Source organism: Canis lupus, chromosome 34, assembly GCF_048164855.1.
Source record: "Canis lupus baileyi chromosome 34, mCanLup2.hap1, whole genome shotgun sequence".
Classification (NCBI taxonomy): domain Eukaryota; kingdom Metazoa; phylum Chordata; class Mammalia; order Carnivora; family Canidae; genus Canis; species Canis lupus.
This window is the reverse complement of record NC_132871.1, coordinates 10,656,672-10,682,329: the sequence shown is the minus strand read 5'-3', so window position 1 is coordinate 10,682,329 and position 25,658 is coordinate 10,656,672. Positions and strand designations below refer to the sequence as shown.

The 25,658-nt window shown below is 39.6% G+C and overlaps 1 long non-coding RNA gene across 1 annotated transcript in view; it reads left to right on the top strand.

The window, feature by feature from the left end:
* The first annotated feature begins 8,044 nt into the window (after positions 1 to 8,044).
* The window catches only part of LOC140624309 (uncharacterized), a 62,701-nt gene continuing 45,087 nt past the window's right edge, over positions 8,045 to 25,658 (top strand). The window contains exon 1 of the long non-coding RNA XR_012023801.1: positions 8,045 to 8,100. This is a non-coding gene — a long non-coding RNA (uncharacterized lncRNA). The remainder of the gene's footprint in view (positions 8,101 to 25,658) is intronic.

Sequence of the window (25,658 nt, the reverse complement as noted above, 5' to 3'; positions counted from 1 at the left end):
CTGCTACCATACAACTTTGTTAAGTTTACTTTTAAGTACTAGTAGCTTTTTGTAGATTAGTTAGATTGGTTTTTTACATATGCAGTCATGTTATATCTACAAATAAAGACAGTTCACTTCTTCCTTTCCCATCTGTATGCCTCTTATTACCTTTCTCTTGCCTTATTGTACTGGCTTGGACTTCTAGTACTCTGTTGAATAGAAATGGTGAAATGAAACATCATTGCCATATCCTCAATATTAGGATCTCAGATGTTCACCATTACATGAAATTATTTGCAGTTTTTTTTTTCCCATAGCTTCTTTTTACCAGGTTGAGAAAGTTCCCTTCTGTTACTGGTTTGTTCTTTCAAATGAACTTCAATCAATGTGTTTAACTACAGAAGCGAGAGGAAGATAAGTGGGAGGTACTTGCTGTTCAGAGGGTACAGATCTATAGATAAAGTTGCTTTTCAACATTTTGAAGGTCAATATTTCTGAAGCAGATGTCACATGGAAGGGTAATTGGGATAAAGGTCACTTGGGAAGTTGGAACCTGAGACATTAACCTTGATATTTCAGCAAGCTAGTATGAAAAAACAAAGAATGAAAATCCAAAAATAACAATGGAAGAAATAATGAGGTATCTTATTCTTTTTGTATGACTCTGATTTTATGTGTCCCATTGCAATTTTTAGGGAGAGCTAATTTGTCCAGACTTTGACATTTCTTATCCTGTGAAAGAACAGAATTGTCTGTTGCCCTTTCCAATAGGAAAAGACATTCCCAATCCAGTCTCAGTCACATATGTGTACCACATTGACTAGCTGCTAGCAGAAATGGTCTGCTGTAAGTCTCCTGCCCTTGGCAGAGTGGGAAGCATCATGATGCCTTGGCAAAAATGTGGCCTTTAGTATCAATCAGACCTGGGTTCAAATCTTATCACTTCTGCTTCCTACTGAGGTGACTTTAGGAAATCAGTTTCTCCAGCTGTAAAATGAACATATAATACTTAAACTATAGCTTTTGGGCTGATTAAATGTCAAATGCATAATAGTCTCATTTCTCTCTCCTGTCATTCATTAAGACATCATTAATGCAGGTGTGAGTAGGGAGGACTACAATTTATTTTCATGCCTTAGTCTTTCTCTGTTGCATGCCAATTGACATATGCAGAAGTTAAAGCTGTGTTCTTGGTTTTATTATTACTGTGTTGGTGAAGAAACTCCAAATTTATATTTCATTTTATTTGGGGTTAGAATGTTAGAAAATATAAAGAATGTGTTTGTCCTTTTGTGAGAATGGTATTTGAAATGAAAGCTGGCTAAGTAAAAGTACTTGGTAAGCTTATGGGCAGTCTCCTTGAAGATGTGAATAGATCCAGGAATATCTGCTGCTCTCCTTTCACAGACACAAATGGAATCTTCCCTGGATGCAAAGAAAACCAGTACAGTTTTGGAGATCTTGGAACTAGAACTGAAAGCCAAGCTAGGGCTTGATGTCAGTTTTCTTAGACTCCAACTATATAGATTTTTCAAAAAACTCATTTCAAATCTTACTCAATAAAACCCATGCTAAAGGGCATTCGACACTTTTTAATATTGTATGTACCATCTGAACTATTTTCCAAACAAATCTTGCTGGAATCATCGATTCATTCATTTAACACAGCTTCCTGAGCACTATGGTGAGTCTGTTACTGCCAGGTGATGTTCTTGTGCCAAAGTGATTTCTAGATAAATAGAGGGAAACTAATGTGTGTAATAAAGAAGTTCAATTTCAGTTGTATTTGGAATCAGTTTCTGATTTCCTGATGCGTAATGGGAAATAATGGGATTCTATGTACACTAAAAAACATCAGAATACCTGAGAATATAGGAGATGGCTGAATAATTTCCTTAGTCTCCAAGATATCCCATGTATTTGGAAATGTATTATACATGCTAAGTTTTTTTTTTTTTTTTACATGCTAAGTTTTGATCTTGAGTCACCTTGGTATTTTTAGTTTAATTTCTTAATTTAAACAAATGCTTAATCAGAGGTGTTCTGTGCCTTTTACAGATACGTATTTATGAAAAGAGCTATATGTATTCTGCATTGTCCAAAATATCTATAATTTTATTTTTTATTGCTGACTTTAAAAAATAACCCGTTTATATCAGTGCAGTCTTTTTCTGATGGTAAGAGGGAAACCCTCAAACACGCACATATACACAGACACACCAAATCTTAAATCCCAAGTGATAAACCCACTCCAAGTTTGCCACATTGACACTCCATTCTTCTTCTTCTTTAAAGACTTATTTATTTATTTATTTATTCAAGACAGAGAGAGAAAGAGAGAGGCAGAAACACAGGCAGAGGGAGAAGCAGGCTCCATGCAGGGACCCCAAAGTGGGACTCGATGCAGGGTCTCCAGGATCACACCCCAGGCCAAAGGCGGCGCTAAACCGCTGAGCCACCGGGGCTGCCCTCCATTCTTCTTTTAACTTAAATGTAACTGAGGTGTGTACATAGCCCCTTATCACTGTGGTCTTGTTAGAAATGCACATAGACTCCCAGAGAGATGGAGGTCTTACTGTTTGGAAGGCTACTACAAAATGCAAAGTATTAAGGTTTTGTATTGTATTAACTCAAGGGAATTTAACAGGAAGAAAAGCATTATGATAGCATGCAGTGTCCTTCTACTTCAAGCAAGAACAAGATTATCACTGAGGTTTTTCCTTTGTTCCAAATCTGCTTTCTGCCTAAGTACTCATTGTGTTCAGGTAATATTGAATCAGATAGATTAGTTCAAATTTAGTTTCTTATCTGTTGACTCAAGTGTGGTCTCCTTTTGTAACAATGAGCTGATAGATTTAGCAGATAAAATATAGGATGTCCAGTGAAATTTGAATCTCAGCTAAAGAATGAATATATTTTTAGTGTAAGTATGCCCCAAGGAGTGCATGGGACATCCTTATACTAAAAGAATTATTTATCATTTATCTGAAATTCAAATTTAGTGGGTGTTCAGGATTTTGATTTGCTAAATCTGGCAACCCTAGTTCTTGGGCTTCTCTATTCTTACAATAGTCATATTTACATATCTATGAATTCAGTGCAGGTCAATATTTGGCTTTTGTTAAATATTTCACAACTACTGATTTTGCATGCCAGTATTCCTTTCATTGGATTTTGATGTCTGATTCTGTCTCCTTCAGAAGAATTGAATCTGCTCACACAAAGATTGAATTTGAAACTTGTTATAAGGAATTCCCCTCTCCACCCTTCCATCTGGGTATCCAGGGCCACCAGCAATGGTATTGTTCTCCTATGTTACTCCCATTGTAATGAGCTTACAATCCTGAATCTTTAGATCTACTGCAAGTTTAATTGAAAGAAGCATTTCAGCATAAGATCTATTACCCAATAAATCGAAGGGGAAATAAGAAAATAACATTGATGTATGTCTAGGATCCACAAACATACCAGATGAACAAATATATTGGCTCATAATTTATTTTGCAAAGGGTCTTGTAATACAAAATGTTGAATAATGAAAAGTGGTTGATAAGTGTCAACGACTAAGGCTGACATCTTTAGAGAACTATCCCCTTTTCTGAGTAAGAGTCCACATCACAAGTGGCCAGTCCGTAATTTTATGGAGAAACATAAGTGACAGAGTGAGCACATCCCATTCATGGGCAAGCATCTGAACAGGAGAATTACCATTACCAAAGGCCTATACACGGTCTCAGCCACTCTGGAAAATGGTATGGGGGCTCCTCAAGAAGTTGAAAATAGAGCTACCCTATAACCCAGCAATTGTACTACTAAGTATTTACCTCAAAGACACAAAGGTAGTGATCTGAAGGGACACCTGCACCCCAAAGTTCATAGCAGCAATGTCCACAGTAGCCAAACTGTGGAAGGAGCCGAGATGTCCTTCGACAGATGATTGGATAAAGAAGATGTGGTAAATATATACAATGGAATATTACTCAGCCAATGGAAAGGATGAACACTTACCATTTACATCGATGTGGATGGAACTGGAGGGTATTAAGTGGAGCGAAATAAATCAATTAGAGACAGTTATCATATGGTTTCGCTCCTATGTGGAATATAAGAAACAGCACAGAGGACCATAAAGTAAGGGAGGGAAAACTGAATGGGGAGTCATCAGAGAGGAAGAAAAACCATGAGAGTCTCTTAACTGTCATAAGCAAACTGAGGGTTGCTGGAGGGAGGTGAGGGGGGATGGGGTAACTGGGTGATGGGCATTAAGGAGGGCTTGTGATATGAGCTCCGGGTGTTATATGCAACTCATAAGTTATTGAATACTACATCTGAAACTAAGGATGCATTATATGTTGGCAAATGGAATTTAAATTTTAAAAAAGGCCTATACACTGTCTCATGAAGGCAATATGGGTTTTTAAAATAATGGTTTGTGCACGGGAGTGCCTCGCTTGGTGATGGCTTCTAGTCCCTGTGACATTCATGTAATTTTTTTAAGAAATCACTTCACTGTCATAGGCTGATTCTGAGCTTGACTGGCAACATTTATTAAGTTGTAAACATAATTTTTACAATGGTTGCACTTTTTCAGCATGTGAGAAGTTTTTGCTCAGAAGAAGCTTCTCTTGGTCCTCTACGTTAAACAAGAACAGGTCCTCTCAGACTTTTCCGACTGAATGTCCCCATATACTGAAGCAATATCTGTCATTGATTGATGATTTGTGATCTTTCCTTTCTCTTTTGTTGAAGGTTTTAGCAATCAGGAAATGACTGACTACAAGGGATCAAGTTTGGGACGCCTGGGTGGCTCAGCGATTGAGCGTATCCCTTCGGCTCAGGGTGTGATCCCGGGGTCTATGATCAAGTCTCACATTGGGCTCCTTGTGGGAAGCCTGTTTCTCCCTCTGTCTGTGTTTCTGCCTCTTTTTGTGTGTTTCTCATGAATAAATAAAATTCTTAAAATAAAAACAAGGGATCAAGTTTGACTCAGACTTATGAAAATATTAACCTTCTCCTAAACCTTTGGGGCTTTGGATTTGATGTGTGAAACAATTATTTTTGTGATTCTAGTTAATTGAGCTCTTACTTAGAACATAGTCACTTAACACAAACTATGGAAATATGAGAATGTTTTAGAAGGACCCATGTACCACTTAAATTTCCTGTGTCTTTCACCTGCCAGCAACTTACACAAATCCAAGGTCATTGTCTTTTCTTAGTGGTTCCTAAGATGCAGAAACCCCATAATTTATTGATTTTGGATTCTAAGTATTTCAAATGCAAATCAAGCTGAAACTTGGCAAACTATTTCTACTCTAGATTTTTTAAAAATTTTTTCTCTACTTGGAATGTTATTTAAAATGATAGCCATGAATGTTAAATTCCAATTTTTGACAAGCAGACGACAGTCACATCTTTTTAGGGGAATTACCTTGCAGCAGCATAGTGCTGGGTAAGTTAAAGCCCAGAGTTGGAAAGCAGTGCAAGTCCTAATCCCTTCCTCAGCCATTTAGGGTCATGAAGGCTGAAGGAAGGAATGAGCTGAAGAGAAGAGGATCTAAAGGGAGACTGGAGAGCGACACAGGAGGAACGGGAGTCGCAGCTGCCAGGTGGTGGCTCCTTTGAATGGCCTGTGGCTTGTCAGCTTCCATGGTGATTCTTGAGAGGAAGACTTTGAATGGACTTGCTCTTCGGGGCAGAACTTGAGGAAACCACAAAGGACATTTTGAAGGAGGCTGAAATTGTACATCAGCCCTTGGATGCTGAGCTAGTCACAGTCAAATACTGTTACTCGGATCTTCATGGTCTCCAGAGGCTTGATGAGGCTGGTGATATCTATGGTCAGTCAGGGTATCCACAAATAGCCTCTGTCATCACAGAACATCCCATATCATCGACAACCTTCCGTACTTTTCATCAGTACCACTGCTCAAGGGGATTCAAGCTATCTAATGTAGCTCTAATTGGTATATTCCAGATGAACCGCTGGCCAGGTGAAAGAATTTTTGCAATTAATACTGTTGATCCTTGGAGTTTCTAGCCTTTACTTTCAGAATAGTGTTTTCCAAATTTGCTACAGCATAAGAACCATCTGAGACACTTGTTAAAATACAAATCCCAAGGCACATCTTTTGGAGATTCTGATTCAGGAGGCTGGTAGGACAGTGAGGTGGGATGGTAATCTGTGCAACGAGATCTAGGATCTGTATGTCTTTTTTCTTTTTTAAAAAGATTATTTATTTATTTATTTATTTATTTATTTATTTATTTATTTATGAGAGACACAGAGAGAGAGATAGAGAGAGAGAGAGAGAGAGAGGGAGGGAGGCAGAGACATAGGCAGAGGGAGAAGCAGGCTTCCTGTTAGGAGCCTGATGGAAAACTCAATCCTGGACCCCGGGATCACACCCTGAGCCAAAGGCAGACGTTCAGCTGCTGAGCCACCCAGGCATCCCTGGGATCTGTATTTCTAACAAACTCCTCAGGGAATACTTAAGATCAACAAGTTTAAAAAAAAAAAAAAAAAAAAAAGATCAACAAGTTTAGGAGACATTGACTTTAGATACGGTTTATGTGTGAAATGCCCTGGTTGGCTGGATTTTGTCTAGAATTTGATCTCTGGGGTTTGATGAGCAAGTGCATCATGTTATCCTACTCATTATTTATCTTAATTTCATAGACTTTGGTATATTTTTTCCTTTTAACCTCTTTTGGATAGGGAGTCAATTTTTTTAGTATTTCTATGAGAACCACTTCACCCACATGACCATTTTAGTTGCCTTTTATCTAAGCTGCTGGTCATGTGTGGATATTGAATATGAGGCCAGAATTGTATACACTTTCCCAGACGTGGATGTACCATTGTTCCTAAGAGCATAAGAACAAGTTTACCTCTCACCCCTGATCACTTCCAGAGCCCATCTCTCCATCTGTGTATTGCAACCACTCCATATATCTTCATCAACATCCCAAAGCCTCTCCATGGGCCTCATCTCTTATAGTTTTTTCTTTCTGGGACACCAAATCCTTTTAAGCCATCTAAGTCCAACTAACTCCCACCACTTCTTTTACCTTACTTGAACCTCGACCACCTAGGCTATCTTTCTTTTTCCATACAGCATCATATGGTGCATCTAGGAGAGAATTCATCACTTTCCATCAAGTTGTTACCTTGTAAGACCAGAGCTTTGCATTTCCAATAGCAAGCATAGTGCTTTGCACATAGTCTCTGTTCAGAACATGTTTATTGAAAGAAATAGTGTTTATTTATTATATTTGCTGATACTGTGCACATTTATTCACTTACTTGCTTGCAGGAAGATGGCAGGGAGCAGTGTTTGTAAGAGAAAGCCCTTAAACTCTTTGGCAAGACTAAAAGCCGAGATTGTGGAGTTTCATAAAAACATTTTGCATGACTTCATCTAAATGCTGACACTCAGTTTTCAATTTTATATTAAATCACAGAATTTTGAGAGATCCTTTTAGTATTTTGTTCCTATCAGCAGTTCACATTTTAGCTATCTTAGTGTTGTCTATACTCTGGGAGTTTTCTCTTGTGCTCTCTTGCAGAACACTTATAAAACATCAGATAGTCCCAATTCTGATCTCTATGGAAACCAATTTTGTCCTCAGAAAAAAGTTTACCTTTACTTGTTTTTTTGTTTTTAGCCTCTATGTAGCAGTCCTTCCCCCTTATTCACAGAGGATACATTCTAAGACATTCTCAGTGGATACCTGAAACCATGGATAGTCCTAAACTCTCTATATATACTATTTTTTAAAATACATACATACCTATGATAAAATTTAATTTCTAAATTAGGCACAGTAATATATTAACAACAAAATAACAAAATAGAATAATTATAACAACATACTGTAATAAAAGTTATGTAAATGTGGTATCTCTCAAAATATCTTACTGTACTGTAATCACCCTTCCTCATGTGATGATATGAGATGATAAAATGTCTACTTGATGAGATGCAGTGAGGTGAATGACACAGGCTTTATGATGTAATGTTGGGCTATTATTGACCTGACGAAAGGTCAGAGGATCATCTGTTTCTGGACTGGGTTGACTATGAGTATCTTACACTGAGGAAAGCAAGTCTTCAGGTAAGGGAGGGATGGGAACTATAGCACGTCTCTCTTCTTGACCAAACAACAAAACTTTCAAGAATAAAATCTTGAGCTTATGAATAGCCATTTGGATAAGAATGAGTCCAATAGGATGTATATTGGGGGATTAGAATGGGAAGAAGGCCTATGAAAATACATCAACTAGAACTCACAGCAAATAATGTTATTTTGGGAACCATTCCTTAGAAAGAAGTGGATGGCTTCAGAATGTGTATGAAAGCATCTTTTAGGAACTCATTTTTACCAACTCAACTCAAAATCTTTACAAAAGCCTATCAGGCCAGAACTAATTTAGCCCCTGCTACCTATCGGAACACATCTGTCATAGTCCCTTCACTCACTTGGCTCTAGCCTTTCTTGTCTTTCTTGTTTACTCAGCCTGGACCACTTTCTCACCTCTTTTCCTTCGATCTCTGCTCAAATATCATCTTCTTAGTGAGTTATTCCTAGGCAGTTCTAGAAAAAAATAATAGTACCTCCCAACCTGTAGGTCCTGCCTGTTTCTCTCTCAAACTTTTCCTCTATAGCATTTATCAGCTTCTGGCGTACTTTATGTTTACTTGTGCATTTATTTCCCTGTCTTCCCTGTCTTCCCTCCCATGGTGGTGGTAAACTCCATGAAGACTAAGGTTGGTTGGTCTGTCTTTTTTTTTTTTTTTTTTTAAGATTTTATATATTTATTCATGAGGGACAGAGAAAGAGAGAGGCAGAGACATAGGCAGAGGGAGAAGCAGGCTCCCTGCAAGAGCTTGATGTGGGACTCGATCCCCAGACCTCAGGATCAGGCCCTGAGTCAAAGGCAAATACTCAACTGCTGAGCTGCCCAGGCGTCCCTGGTCTGTCTTTGTTTGTTTGTTTGTTTGTTTAACTGAAGTATAGTTGACATACACTGTGATATTAGTTTCTGGTGTACAACATAGTGATTCAGCAAGCTTAAATGTTATGGTACATTCACCATAAGTATAGTTACTATCTGGTCTCTCTTGTTCACTGCTCTATCCTCAGTGTCTAAGTCAATAACTGAAAAAAAGTGCTGTAGGAGGTCAAATCAACATTCATTGTTTAATATTGAATTAGATCCTATTGTACGGTCTTTGTACAATCTGCATTATTATTAAAAAGATGGAATAGAACAATGAGCAAGCTAAGAAAGAATAAAATAGTTATGGCATAATTACCTCCTAAACTATTGGGTTTTAGACAGTTTTAATGAGGTATTAAAATCTTTCATGGAATATTTCAGTCCAGTTCTATTAAGCTCTTTTGAAAGATAGGAAAAAATATTTATCACAATTTATTATAGTGAAAAGGGGACACGATGTAGGTGTCCAACAATAAGGAGCTGTTAACTAAGTTAATGTGTATTTGTAGGTTGTTGTCTTAGACAGTCATGAGAAATAATACTGACATGGAAAAATGTTTCTGTTATACTCAAAAGTGTATAAAGTAAGGTAGAAATATGCAAAAATTAAGGCCTCAGCTTTGTTATGTGTAAGATTACACACACATACACACTCTGAGGACTGGAAAGAAATATATCAAAGTAATGAAACTGAGATAAGCTAAGTAAACCACCCAAGGGCATACTCCACAGTTCATGAAGGAGCCGAGGTAAATCTAGCCAGTGCAGCTCTAGCCTTAGCCTCTGAGCATCTTCTGCAGCACATGCTGCTGGTTCTGCACACATCATGCTGTTCCCCTCAGGCTCACCAGCAGCACTCCCTCTAGCTGTGAGCTTCTCCAGTGCATGGCTGGGTGTCTAACCCGGCACCCATCATGTGCACCAGCTCACCCCATGGTTGTAGATATACATAATATGCCTAATGTATTTATTATACCCAATATAACTTTGGGTCTTATATATCTTCTCTCTGGATAACAGGGTTAGATTTCAGCAGATGTAAGTCAGTCTTTTAGTTTTACCTGGAAACTACTGTTGAATAGTAGCACTTTGTGGGCTAAGAAGTAGTGATTTCTGTAAGTATTGAGCTGATTTTTAGTTTCTTCTTTTCCAGGACTGGTACCTTTGTTGATCAACGTGGCCAGGGGTTAGCTATAAAGCAGGTCTACTAAAAATAGGCCAGTGGCTCATTTGGAAGTATGTTTGTTAACACCTTGGGCAACTCTTAGGTTATGACAGCAGTGTATCTGAGGGCAAGCTTAGCCAAGGCATCTTCCAAACTCGTCATTAGTAAAGCTTATTTGGGTATTTAATAAAAATAAGAGTCAGTAAATACAGCCCTGGACTAGAGTCATCTCAAGGAAGTGGCTTACAAGATGGTCACCATTTGTTCTTCTGTTTCCTTAAGCAGCTATCTTGATACCCAAGATGTCCTGTTTATAAACTGTCATCTAGGAGGCCAGGGAGCGGAGAGCCATGTGATGGATCACCCTCAGCAGGCTGACTCCGCCTGTCGCTCTCGCTGGCTCTAATTAAAAGACGACGAAGTCAGGGGTCTAAGGCGGGGATGACAATAGGGCAGCAGTCCCCAAAATAGCAGCAAAGGAAAATGGATGCCTTTGAGTGATTGCATGATGTCTGAATTAATGGCCAGGAAATGAGCGATTATTGCATACTTAGAGCTAGGCCGTTTAATAAAGCTTGTGGTGTGCTCAAAGCCATATACTTGAACTTGGGAAAATTTAAGAGAAGAAGTTATTGCTTGGCTGGGTATAATGCATATCCAAGCAGTGCTTAAACTAAGGGGAAAAATACTTTCTGTTACTGCCGTTTTTGTATTGATGTTTCTAAAATAAGCCTGAGCTTGTGAAACTCATTTTGTAGACACGTGTAGTCTCCAGCCAGTTGTTGACTTAGAGAAAGGGCTTTTATTGCCATTGCCTCTGTTTCTGACTTTTAATACTATTAGTTGGTATTTAAATAGCTGTTTTTCTATAGAAGCAAAGCTCCTAAGATCTCTCTCCTTACCTCTTCTTCTTCTTCTTCTTCTTTTTTAAAATATATTCTCATGGCACTTCTATTTGGCAAGTCAGTGATAAGCATCCTTATTTTTCTGTGGCTGATTAGTTCAGTAGGTTAAAGCACCACACAAAAGAGGCCGAGGTCCAGCGTTTGATTCCCCCATGGGGATGAGCTCCTCTAGGCTGCACTCCTAACCCCAGCCACCATTTTGTAATGGTGCCCATTCATCATGGGCGGAAACAGGAGAAAGGGTGAGGGTGGATCAGAGCAAATCCATCACCACTACTGGAAACCCAACTGATCATCCTGGCCTCACAGATTGGGGGCGGGGAGGGGTCAGGGAAGTCATTTTATGCAAACAGCAGTAAAGTATGCAAATGTGGAAATTGAGGTACAGATATGTCATATTGCTGGGTTTTAAAATGCAATCCTTTAGAGAAACTTCAAATCCACATTATTTTATTTCTAATTTTCAGTTTTGAATTTTAAAAACATGATCCTAAAAACATTTGCTGCTATCCTGCCTGTATCACATATGGGCACCTAATTATTCCTTAAACTATCTTTTGTTCTAAATATAACCACCACAAATTTAATCGTTGGAAAACAGATGTCAAATGAAACCTTGCTCACATATATCTTCTCACAGAGCATGGCCTACCTTAGAAGAGCCTATAGGGAATAAAGGAGAAAAAAAAATACCAGAACATCACACTGACTTCTAAAGGCAGATGATTTTGGCTGAGGTAGGAGACGTTATATTTGGCCTGGTTTTGTTTTTGCAGGACAGTTATTCTTAGAGTGGCTGACCTTCCTATTGCGGATTTCTTTTCTCTTGACTGACTTCGGTTCCCATTTCTCTCCCTGGCCCCCCCCCCCACACTTATTTATTTATTTATTTTCCCTCCAACTAGTGCAGCTTCCGAGAAGCCCTGCTGCTCTCATTTTGCAGATGGTGCTGCAGGGTGCTCTCAGGTGCCTTGCTGGCTGAGGTCCCCACCAAACGTTGCCCACGTACCAAGCCCACAGTTAAGTTAAATGTAAACACCTCACTGAGATGGGAAAAATCTGGGCCATGCTCCTTAAGTTGTTCTGTTCAATGTTTCTCTTTCCTCATAGGCCTTTATGAATGTTCACTGAGTTGAAAAGAAGCCAAGGTCTGGAAATGCTATTTATGTGCTTCTCTGATGACTGTGATCTGGCTTCGTTTTCCAAAGCGCTACATCCACAGATAGCCAGTGTCTTCTTATCAGTCCAGGCAGCCTTTCACCTCCACTTCTGGTTTATTTCCTCTTTATAAGTGGCCTCCAGGCCTGGAGTCACCTCCCCTACCTTAGCCATGAGCATTATCCAGTCCTATGTGTGTTCCAGCCAGGGAGTACCTGATTTTCACTGTCTAGCGATCCTGCACCCCAGGACCCTCCTCCCCTGATCCCTGTTCTGAGCGTCTGTCCCTCTGCTCTGTGTGGCTGGCAAGTTTCTTGGCTGATCTCAAACACTCCTCCACCCCCCCATTCCTTCTGATAGAAAAACAGTGTATTCATTATCCCGGGAATTAGAAAGGTAGAGAGGAGGCTTCCTACCTCAGGCTAAAAGAATTAAACAGAGTCATAATTAAGAGCACAGATTCTGGAGCCAGACTGCTTGGATCAACTCCATTACTTTATAGCTGTGTGACCTTAGACAAGTTACTTAACCTCTCCAGCCTCCATCATTTCATCTTTCGGTGTAAATAATAGTCTCTTCTGCACAGGTTGATATATATATATATATTTTTTGCACAGGTTGATATTTAAAGCACTCAGAACAGGCCTGGCAAAGAGTAAATGCTATGTGTTATTCAACTAATGTGAATTTTTTTCCTCCCCAGTCTTCCCTCTACCTGTCTTGCCTTTTCCTATCACGTTGTTATTCTGGGCAGCAGGGGGGTTGGGCCTGTATGTGTGGGCATCAAGAACCAGGCATCAGCTGCCTGCAGCCCCTGGCAAAGGCGTAACTGCATGCTTAGTACATTTTCTCCGGATGAGCTCATTGAAGCCTTAGCGCTGATGCAGGATCATGACTGCAGGTTGGGGCCTGCCAAGCACAGGGCCTGCTGGCGAGGGGAGCTGTCGGGTGCACATGGAGCGTGTGTGTGCGTGTGTGCGTGAGTGCGTGTGCGCTGGGTGAGTCAGGATGTGTGTGCGTGGCCTGGGAGGTTTGGGGGCTATGGTACAAACCGGTATCTTTGGGTGAAAACCTGTTTTTTTTTTTTAAGTGTTTATTTTTTTAAATTTATTTATTTATGATAGAGAGAGAGAGAGAGAGAGAGAGAGAGAGGGAGAGGCAGAGACACAGGCAGAGGGAGAAGCAGGCTCCATGCACCGGGAGCCCGATGAGGGATTGATCCTGGGTCTCCAGGATCGCGCCCTGGGCCAAAGGCAGGCACTAAACCGCTGCGCCACCCAGGGATCCCTGAAAACCTGTTTTGTACTGAGACATTCAGACACATTTTTAGGATGAGACGAAACAACTCAAGAGAATTAGTGAGAAACTCTGGAAAAGAAGGTGTATAAGAGATAGAGGAAAGATCAAGAAATCATGGGGGGAGAATTGCTTTTTTGAGGAGAATTTAGAGACTTTAATTACTTTCTCAGTATTAACATGTACTCACTATATCTGTGACCTAAATATGCCCCCGATCTTGACTAATAAACTTAAAGCACTACTCAAGGATGTCTTCTGCATCAAGGGAGAGGGAAAGACCAGAATCATCAGCTCTTAGAACCTCAAAAGGGGTCGCTGCTTGGACCATCTTGGAACTCTCCATTTATTAAGTTAAATCTGCTTTTCACAAGTGCTCACAATCAAGCTAAAACCAATACATTTTTTCCTCATCCATTGTATTGTTGATTTTCATTTTTGTTTGATGATCAACAATGGGATGCACAAGAGAACTACTGTGTGTGTGTTTTTAACACATTTGAAGTGGCCCATTTATTTATTTATTTGGCCCATATATTTAAATATAATTTCTGAATTCTGAAAGATAAAGGTGATTCTTCAATGCCCACAGGCCACAGACCACATCTCTCTTGATTATCATAACCAGAGGATTACTCAGTGCCTTATCCCTTAGGAGATATTTAATAAATGTTTATTGACTCGAAAAAAATGAAACAAATGGGTAAACAAACAAAAAGAAGAATCAGACCTATAAATGCAGAGAACAAACTGATGGTTGCCAGAGGAAGGGAGGTGTGGGGTTGGGTATAATGAGTAAAGGGTATTGGGAGCTACAGGCTTCCAGGTATGGAATGAATAAGTCACAGGAATAAAAGGTGCAGCATAACGAATACAGTCAATAGTAGTTTCTGTTGCATTGTATGGTGACAAACAGTAGCTACACTTGTGGTGAGCATAGCATAGTATAGAGAGGTTGAATCACTAAGTTGTGTACTTGAAACTAATGTAACATTGTGTGTCAACTATACTCCAATAAAAAAAATTTAAAAATAAAATCAGTTAACCCTCCAAAAATATACTATTAAAAATAAATAAATTTGTATTGCTTATAATTGCTGAATATATGGGCAAATGTGCCTGCCACCTGTTAAACAAGGTTTGGGGCTAATATATTTTTGTCTCTTTTGGGTTTTAGGTATGTAGAAGTGGATTGGTAATTTTTGGTTCATGACACATTCTTTTCACTTATTATGATTTTACAATTTATACTATATGAATTATACTATATTTACACTTTGTGGTTTATAATATAATTTTATACTGTGTCTATAAATCCACCATCCAACACAGAAGCTCAGCCTTAACAATAATCTACATCTGACTTACAGTTCCCCCCATCCCCTTGATCCTAGAAAGCTACCATCCAGAATTCTGAGATGAATACTCATCTAAAATATGTCTTATGGGGTGGAGGTGGGGAAGAAAAAACACCCCTATGTTCCAAACAACCAACTGGCTCAGGAATTTCTGCAACAAATCCATATGCAAGTTGGAGACGGTTGCACATCTGTATTTTATTCAGGCCAGTAGAGTGTCTGGTTTGAGCCAATTCATCTTGGTGGAGAAGGCTCTGCAGGCCTGTGACGAAGGGGCGGGATGGGAGGAATTTCTTTGCTTTTGGATATTAAATACTGAACAGACATGATAGTCTACTTTTTAAAGTACAGAATTAAGGCTGAATTTTTGTAGTGGATATCAGGACTGATGTTCGTCTTTAGTTAAAAGCCGTAAGAGTCTTCCATGAAGAGGAATGGTCTCACCCACCACGTAATGAAGCTGTGGTCCCCATCCTTCAACTACTTTCAGCTCTTTTGCTTGCTTCTTCTGGTAGGACTTCCATATTTCTAAATAAGAATATGCTTCTCTCTGTTGAGTCATCACTTTTACTCATCACTATTGAAGACCTAGCTTGCTTACACCACCCTCCAGTTTTCCCCCATATTATGGGTTAGATCAGCATTTCAGAATTTATTTTTTTTTTATTTATTTTTTTTAATTTATTTTTTATTGGTGTTCAATTTACTAACATACAGAATAACACCCAGTGCCCGTCACCCATTCACTCCCACCCCCCGCCCTCCTCCCCTTCTACCACCCCTAGTTCGTTTCCCAGAGTTAGCAGTCTTTACGTTCTGTCTCCCTTTCTGATATTTCCCACACATTTCTTCTCCCTTCCCTTATATTCCCTTTCACTATTATTTATATTCCCCAAATGAATGAGAACAGGAGGGGCCCCGCGAGGGGCCGGGCTCAGAATTTATAAAATTACAACAGTCAGCTTGTTGTCTGAGCCAAGTGGTGTACCATGAGTACATTTCTCCAATCATGTAACTTTTCACTTTCCTTCGAGTTACTAATTCTCAAATCCAGTGATTGTCACTGGATTTGTTTTCTTTGTACCCATTAATAGGTCTTTTTACTCTTACAGTTGCTCAGTCCACTTTCCCTTAGAGTAAATCTATCTGTTACTCTGTCAGTTTCTCCTTACACCCTCCGCTTTGACTTTTCCTTCTTGAAAACATCTTTCCTGGATCCTGAGTCTTCTTGCTTTAATCTGAACCAGTTGCTCGGAGGCTTGTGTTTTGGGATTTTCTTTTGCCTTTTTGGTTTTTTGGGGGGCCTACATTGGATTCCCTATTTTCTTGAAGCACATGTTTTCCTCTTCCTTGTTTTGTGAGAAAAAGGGTCCCGAGAAAAAAGGACAGGAGAGGCAATCATTTTGGTATTTTGCATCTCCTACATGATTTTTTTCCTGCCCCCACATTGGAATGATAATTTGGTTATGGAATTCTAAATCGAAAATGATCTTCATTGTTTCATTGTCCTCTGGGTCCTAATGCAGCCTTCCGACATCTGATGCCATTCTTATTCCTGATCCTTTGTATGTCCATCCAGATCCAGCACTCTCCCATTTGGAAGCTACTAGGATCTTCTCTTTATCCTTTGTGTTCTAAACTTTTCCAACATGGGCATATTTTGTTCATGATTCTAGGCTCTCAGAAGGCTTTTTACTTTGCAGACTTATAAACTTCAGTTCTAGAAATGTTTCTTATGTTGAGAGTTTTCTCTTTCTTTTTGTCAGTTCTAGCTATCAGCTGTTCGGTGTTCTACATTGAGAATTTTCTCATGTTTTTCTTTCATTGTCTATTTCCTTATATTTTCTTGACTTTGTCTTACAGTACTTCTCCTGGAGTTTTCTTTTGGTGGCCATATTTTTTCTAAAGCTTGTCCCGTTTTTTTTTTTTTGTTGTTGTTGTTGTTGTTTGTTTGTTTTTTTGTTTTTTGTTTTTTTGTTTTTTGTTGTTGTTCCTTTTGTAGAGCTTCATCTTGTTTCATGAATGCAATATTTTCTCTTTTCCCCTGGAGGACATTAATTGTAATTTTATGGATGTTTTCTTCTGCTCCCTGCATTGTTTCCCTCACTTTAGAGGTCTTCTCTTCCCTCCACCATGTTTACTGGTTTACATTTCTGTCTGGCATGCTTGAGGATTTTCTCAAATGTCTGGTATTTCTCGGCTGTAAGTTTATAATTAAGATCTAGGGCTATACTTAAAGTTATTTGTAACATTTTATTTTCTCAGTAGGAATTGTCTTTGATTTTCTGATATGTTTGCTAAAATACTCAAGTAATACAGAGAAATGAAAATTCTCTCATAATTCTGCCTTCTAGAGATAACCCCTATTTTTAAAAAACCCTTTGTGTTTTTATGCATATATAAACACGTATTTATATAAATAGAATTATAATAGATGATGTTTGAAACCTGTCTTTTATCACTATCAGTAGGCCATTAGTATCTTTCTTTGTCAATACATATAGGGTACCCTTTTTAATGGCTACAACATTTATTTAACCAGCCATCTATTGATGGAAACATTTAGGCTTGAATTTGTTACTATTAAAAGTAATATTGTGCTAGGCTTTGTGGTATGTACATCTTGGTCCACTTATCTGACTACCTCTTTAGGAAAAATTCCTAAAGGAAAATTGCAGAGAACACAGGGAGGTACATATTTAAGACTGGAGATGTTGTTTGTATGTGAGAAGCTTTGCTGATGAGAGTCACTGTAGAATAATCACACTGTGAATTGCCTTTTTTATTGACAAGCCCTCAGATGTAACTACCTATTGGTCTGTTCTCTGGGGGCTTTCCATTAAGGGGCTATAACCTTGTGTCAAGGGTGTACAAATCTGACTATTGCCTTTAGAAGGAAGGTGGGAGAAGAGCCAGGAATCTCATTGTTTAATATGAAGATAAGCAGTCACAGCCATCTCTCCATCGCTTTCTGCTGTGCCTTGTGTCCCTGAGTCTGTTTCTGTTTCTCCAGAGAATACTCTTCCTGTCTCCCTGCCTTGCAGGTGGAGGTGAGGATCCAAGATAGAGGAGAGGGTGAACAACTGCTCTGTTGAAGATGTCAGTCCACTGCTCTTGTGTCATGGGGCAGTTAATTCCCAAGCCCCAGCCCCTGGTGCTTCCCATGCCTGAGGCCTACCCAGTTTGGGGATTCTGTTGGCTGGGCTGGCTTCTCCTCAGTAGGTCCCTCGGTGGGCACTTAGCATTTACCCCTTTTGCTTGGTTAAGTCAATCACCACTTTACACCCGCATTCCACATGGTATATTGTGGCTGGGGTGTTTCAGATGGCTCCTGCTCTCATCAGAGTTGGAGCTTGTGTTTTTGTTTCATGTTTCTCCTATTGTTTTAGGGGTGGTTTTCGGATGGGATGTGGGGGAACAGAAAAGTCAATCTATAAAATCTTAAAACTGGCAGCACACAATTGTTTAAATACAGTTATGATAAGGGTCCCCGAGAGATATATTATGAGGGATCATAACAGTGAGACCTGCCTGGGTTTGGCCACCTGGATAAGGAGGAAAAAAGAGTCTTGAGAAGGAGTAAAGTTCTTACCCATGAAGCCAATTGGTCAAATGGATCATGTTCCTTAAGACTTGGAGGACTTTGCCGGGCATTTTATCTTTAAAATTAGGTATCTTAAACCTTATAAGTATGTAAACTTTTTAAAGATTTACTTATTTATTTTTAGAGAGAGAGCAAGCATGTGGTGGGGGGGAGGGGCAGAGGGAGAGAGAGAGAGAATCTCAAGCAGACTCCCCGCTGAGTGTGGAGCCTGACGCAGGCTCGATCCCATGACCCTGAGATCATGACCTGAGCTGAAATCAAGAGCTGGATGTTTAATCGACTGAGCCACTCAGGCGCCCCAGGGACATAAACTTTTTAAAAGCAAAAACTGTTTAAACTGTTTAAACATAATGTTCATTGGAGTCTCTTAAAGTGAAGGGATATTTTACTGGAGGATGGAGAGTCTGTCTTCCTCTGAAATGTTAAGTCATTTAGATATTTAAAAATACTTTTTTTCAAATCCTTAACTAGTAGTTTGTGTTACTCTCTCTTCCTTTGAACATCCTGAAGCTTAGAAACCAGATCTGTATCTCTCCGAGACCACCCCATTCTCCTTTTTTGCTAAACAGCCATTCAGACAACTCAAGAGGAAACACTGACACTTAATCAACAAAAGAAAGTTGTACTCTGTATCCTGTTTGTATGGAGACAAAAATAGCTCTTCAAAAATAACAGATTGAAGCTGATAATAAAAATGTCCACTTTGATAGTGAGCATTTCTCTCTTTCTGAGATAAGCTGTGCTATCCTAAGAAATAGGGTGTTGAATGGAACACGATCATGTCAGAGTTGCTCTGTTTTGCACTCATGCAAATATAGATGTTTTACAGTGACAGTTGCCAATAAAGACTTGCACAGGACCCAGCTGTTTGTACTTTGGTTAGAGTCCCATTGTTAATGATGCACGGTAGCACTTTTTTTTTTTTTTTTAAATGAAAGGCAAAAGAACAGGAAGCAGTAACAAAATCCAATCAGTAGAGCTGTTGTCAGCCAGGTTCTTTTAGTTGTGGTGACGGGCCCTGCAATATGCAAGGGGCTCTTCCACGGATGAAGGTTTAGAACAACCAGTGTCAGCCCTCCCTCAGCTCCTGGGGCAGCAGCCAAGGCTGTGCCTCAGGTATAGTGTCTAGAGGAATTGTCTCAAAATGTTCTTAACTGAGTAGCCATCATTGGTATATTCACCTATTTAGAGGATGTACCATGTACTTTACATATATCAAACAGAGAGTTGAAGATGATCTAAGCAGTACACATAAATTAAAACAATTTAAAATTTCTCCCCATATCCTGGTATAGCATTCTTATTTTGGAGCCCTCTGGTCTGGAAACAAAGGCCCCATTTTATCCATAAAATGGAAGTTCTTAGAATTTGTCTCTACAATAAGTGAATCACCTGGTGAGAAGGAGCAGTGTCTGGACAAGCGTAGGTAGGTTGTTTTTCTCTTCTCAGGGTTCATCTAAACCTATTAGGTCACCCTGTAGTAATGGAAACTTCCCTTAGTGAGGCACTGGTATAGAAACCCAGCTCCCAGAAATCAAATTCCCTTCTGGGTGATTTGAAAGTCTTCTGCTGGCTACTTTTATGTCCTCAAAGTCCAGGATCAGAAATGAAACTTTCAGATTAGTTGCAGATGCCCCCCCTCCCCCTTTCGTAACTGGATGTGCTTTAATTCAAAAGGAAACTTTTCAGGCCATTAAGCTTCAATACAGTTTAATGCCTTTGGGCTGTGGGGCTTGAAATCATAGAGAAGCCTGAATAAATGTTTTAAAATAAAATCTGGAACACAAAGTACTTTTTTGTTTTTTCCTTGCAGCAAATTTGTTTTTTTAGTTTTGTGATTTTTCTGCCTTGTTGAAATAAAAAAATCTTGGTCATGTCCAGACTGCAAAAGCCCCAGTGGATGGGCCAGACCCACTCAGGAGTGGATGGGCCAAGTCTGAGGAGGTTTGGCTTGTCGTAGAGGGAGGAGGGCAGTGACCTCTGTCTCCTCCTGCTTGCAGTTTTAAAATAGTCCCAAGTGACCAGTTTGCATTCTAGGCCGTAGTAACTCTTTTGCAGAATGAATAATATTTTCTTAAGCGCTCTTAAGTTCTCATTCACAGCCTATTTTAAAAATGATTTAATGAATATAAATATGCTGTTTATAAGTCCCCAAGTGCATATTTTTTAGAATGGCTAAAAGAGTAGCTTTGTTTACACACATTTAATACACCGGCCATGTGGGATGTTATTGTGGTCAGGACTCCCTCAAAATGATTTATGGAGAAGAGTGCTATCTGTCTGGTTATCTTTTCTCAGGATCAAATTCGATTTTAACACTTGATTCGCTTGAACTTGCACGGACTCTTGCCCTCCCCACTCTTTTCAAGTGGGGACACTAAGGTTTGCAGATACACAAGTAGCTCGCTCCAGCTTAAGCCAAGGGCCGTATGGTATGCGAGAGCCAAGTCCAGTTATCTGAAAATCTAGCCAATGCACTGCTTATAAACTTAGAGTGAAACCTCCTTAGTCAGAAGAGCTCTGATAATCGAGATAAGAGCTGGGCTCTTACCTCTAGACTGCAGAAAAGATTTGTCAAGCAAATTAATAATCTACAAAGGCCAGTTTAGTGTACATGCTGTTTTAAGTCTGGGGAAGCAGCCAATCATGTACAATCAGAATGCTACTTACGAATTGTTTCTCTATGTGTTAATCAGCTCCCTAAGTCACTTCTTATTAGCAGTGTCCGGCAAGCTGTATCAATTATTGTGTGTGATTTATTTATTTATTTACTTATTTTTAAAAGATTTTATTTATTTATTATGAGAGACACAGAGAGAGAGGCAGAGACACAGGCAGAGGGAGAAGCAGGCTCCCTGTGGGGAGCCCGATGCGGAACTCGATCCCACCACCCCGGAATCACGACCTGAGCCGAAGGCAGACGCTCAACCACTGAACCACCCAGGTGCCCTCATTTCAAATTTTTAGGTGACAAGATTAACATTTTATTTCCTTTTTAGTAGACTTCCTAGGAATTAATCCATAACCATTTGGATTATTGCAAACAAAACCACCCCTTGTTGTTTTTGTGGTGCTTTAGGAATATCAGGAAGCCTATAATTCTGGTAAAATGAAAGAAACAACTTAAGTATTTCTCAGTAGAAAAGAGGACCCAATGAAATTATACTTTATGATGATGCCCCCAAATAAAAAAGGAAAAAATAACTGTGAGTTACATGTTTACATGACCCTACAAATATGAAGTCGCTATTTGGCTTGAGTTGTTTAAAAATCTAGCCCAAATCAATCCAAGTTAATCAGATACAGGCCACCAAAAACCACACAGAGTGATTTAGGAGGTGCACCGTACAGGCCAGTCATGAGTGAATCAGAATTCTTTTGAAGAGCCAAAGCCTCAAGTTGTTAAGTGTTTAAAGTGGGAAAATTAATCTTTTTTTTTTTTTTCGAAATTGGACAAACTGAGGTCAAGCTAGAGTGATACAGTACATCTTCTCAGCAGAGAATAATATTGAATTGATTTGAGGGTGGGAGTTCTTGATGATTAGCTTTCAAAATAAGAATGCCATTCTCTGGAATTCTGCATTAAACACAGTTTCATCTTCACCTTGAGAAGTCGTTATTTTCATCCAGCAAAAAGCATTTCCTGTGTGGTGGTAATAACACAATGAAATTTTATCAGGTGCCTCTGTAATGTATAGTCATCAATGAATCTAACAAGGATACATTTTATAAGAAAATCAATAAGAGAAAATGATTATATTGTTGACTGGAGCCAGCATCCAGAAATGAAAAATAGAAAGGAAAATATCACTTTGCATTGGACAGGGTTTCAGTGTGTATAATGTGCTGGGGCCTTCTCTTCAAAGTTATTAGGTCTCTCACGAAACAACAGGCAGCAAAGGGATGAAAATACTTCAGCCCTTTTTAAATGTCAAAAACAACCTTAAAAGCACTATTTCATCTCTAATCTATTGTTTGAATAAAGTGCGGTTTTCTGTCCCACTGAAACGTTTATATGTTTAAGTTGAAATGTGTTGTGAGCCACTGTTTGGAGATACTTAGATTTACAAATGGGAAAAACTATTCAAATAGTGAACTCAAAAGAAAGAAATCAGTGATGGATTCTATCAACTAGACCTCTGGAAAACATGGCAAATGAATTTTTTTTAAATCTCTGAGGACAGGAGAATTTGTACTTAATGTCATCTACCCACAGTGTTGTTTCAAAATACTCCAAAGAATGAACACAGACCTGGGAAAGAGCCATTGATTCACATGCTAAAGAAGAATACAAAATACTTAAGATTTTGAAGTGTACTTAATGTAATTGAGACTGTCTTAAAAACCACTTTTTAAAACGATGGCTGTATAATTCCATCATAATCCTCTCGTTTTTCTTCCCTAAAAAAGTGTATTAACTTCAAATTGTAAAACTTGACAGATTGCTTAACAGGTGTTCCCATGAAATGGGAAATACACGCTGATTACCATAAATGCATCTGATTCTAGATTGTGGATTTATTTTGATACCTTGATTCTACTTATTTTTTATTTTTTTTTAAATAGCACGTGCGGGGTGGGAGGGGCAGAAGGAGAGACTCTCTAGCAGGCTCCATGTGGGGTGCAGCCTGACACCTTCTGGCTCCATCTCACGCCCTGAGCGGAAATCAAGAGTCGGTTGCTTAGTCCACTGAGCCACCTGGTCGGCTTGGCCTTCTCGCCCTTCCTCCCTGCAGACACCTTCACTCATTTTGGTTAGATGAATAGTCAAAGTTTATGACTATGTATGTCTTTTTCCCAGCTGAGCCTATGATGATACCGGTTCCTTTATGGTCTGTTATTCTCCCTAGAATCAATAACCCTCTTTCTCTTTTTCATTTGCTTTCATTTTCTCTTTTGAGCTAGCTTATCCCCAGATCTTGGACAAAGGGGTGAGTTTTCTCTGACGACAATTAAACAAATCAGGTAGTCTTTCTCTAAGATACACCATTCCAGAATCCCTTTTCACCTTAGCCCTGCTTAGACTGGCTCCCAGCTGAGGCCCAACAGTCTCCCTTTACCATTACTGTGTAGTCTCCATGGGCCTTTTTCTCTATTGGATCCCTTGTTTCCTGGATCCCGAATCTTCCTCTTGTTGTATCACCTCTTTGGGTAGTAAGCCTTGAGTCTAGTAGCTTCCTAATAAAAAACACAGAGAAGGTCATATTTTATATATATATATATATATATATATATATATATATATATATATTTTTTTTTTTTTTTTGTATTTCCAAAAATGTCTCTATCCCATCTTTCCATCTGGTTAATAGTTTGGCTGCAAATAGAATTCTTTTGTGCAAGTGATTTCCCCTGAGTGTTTTTGAGGCATTGTTTCACTGTCCTCTTGTTCCCGTGTTGCCATTATGATTTCCTGTGCCATCCTTTGTGTGTGGCCCTTACCTCAGAGTTCCTGGATTTCCTCTTGGAAAATCTAAACTTTCTAGAGTTCTGAAATTTCATGATTATGAATTTTGGTATCAGCCTTTTTTTCATTTCTTAAATTGGGTGCTTGAAAAGACCTCTTCATTTGGGACCTTATGTATTTCTCCTCTGAGGGTTCTTTTCTGGTGTTATTTCTTTGATGATTTCCTCCTCACCTCCTTCCCTGTTCTTTCTTTGTTAAACTGCTATAACATGTTGGACTTGCTGAAGATCATCTAAATTTTTCATTTTATTGCCTCTACAGCCATATATTTATCTTCTTCATTTGATTTGTGGGCATTTTTCTCATCTGTATGTTCCAACCATTTTATTGCTTTTTGTTTCCATTTCAGTGGTCATAATTTGCAAGGATTCTTTACTGTGATTTGAGTATGTCTTTTAAAATAACTTGTATTTTTGAGAAGCTCACTTACTCTTTTTTTTAAAAAAAAGATTTTATTTGTTTATTCATGAGAGACACAGAGAGAGAGAGAGAGGCAGAAACACAGGCAGAGGGAGAAGCTGGCTACACGCAGGGAGCCTGATATGGGTCTCGATCCCGGGTCTCTAGGATCACGCCCTGGGCGGAAGGCAGCGCTAAACCGCTGAGCCACCTGGGCTGCCCATGCCACTCACTTTTTTTTTTTTTTTTAAGATTTATTTATTTATGATTGACCTAGAGAGAGAGAGAGGCAGAGACACAGGCAGAGGGAGAAGCAGGCTCCATGCCGGGAGCCCGACGTGGGACTCGATCCTGGGTCTCCAGGATCACACCCTGGGCCAAAGGTAGGCGCTAAACCGCTGAGCCACCCAGGGATCCCCCCCGCTCACTTTTTAATGTTTTCTTCATCCCTATATTACTAACATTTTCTGCAAGTTGGATCCACCCTTCCATCTTTCCTTCCTTCCTCCCTTTCTTTTTTAAGATTTTATTTATTTGTTCATGAGAGACACAGAGACAGAGGCAGAGACACAGGCAGAGAGAGAATCTGGCTGCCTGTGGGGAGCCCGATGGGGGGACTTGATCCCAGGACCCCGAGATCACGACCTGAGCAAAGGCAGACCCTTAACCACCAAGCCACCCAGGTGCCCCCTTCTATCTTTTCTTCCTTCCTTCCTCCCCCACCCCTTTTTTATTAGGATTGTTTTCCTAAATGTCTAATGGTTTCTGACTGTTCAGTTGTCAGAGTGTCTCTACCATGGGATCTGGAGGCTGTGTTTTGTGTGTGTGTGTGTGTGTGTGTGTGTGTACCCAAGTCAGTACCAGATGACCAGTAAGCTCCATTGTTAGGAAGCTTCCATTCTTCCATTTGTGTGTGTGTGTGTGTGTGTGTGGGGGGGTGCCTAAAGCTGTTCACATTCGCAGACAGATCTCTTGAGCTTTGTTGGTTTTTCTCAGAGAGGAATCCTGCATTCTTGGCTGCTGGCATTCTTGGAATTCAGTTGGGGAAGGGTGCTACTCTTCTGTGTACAGACTTTCACCTAGTCCTGTTGCCAGTAAGGAAACCCTATGCTTAGCTGTGATTTGTAATCCCATATTCAAAGTCACTCTGATTCAACTGTTGTAGAGAATAGACCTCTAGGATTCCGCTGGGTGAGGACTAGGGCACTGTCTAACCGTGCTGCTTGGGGAAGGGAATCGTTCGTATTTGACTGCTGTGGAATATACAGAATTGCATAAATACTTTTGTTTTCAGCTCACTTACACACCTACCTCCAGAGG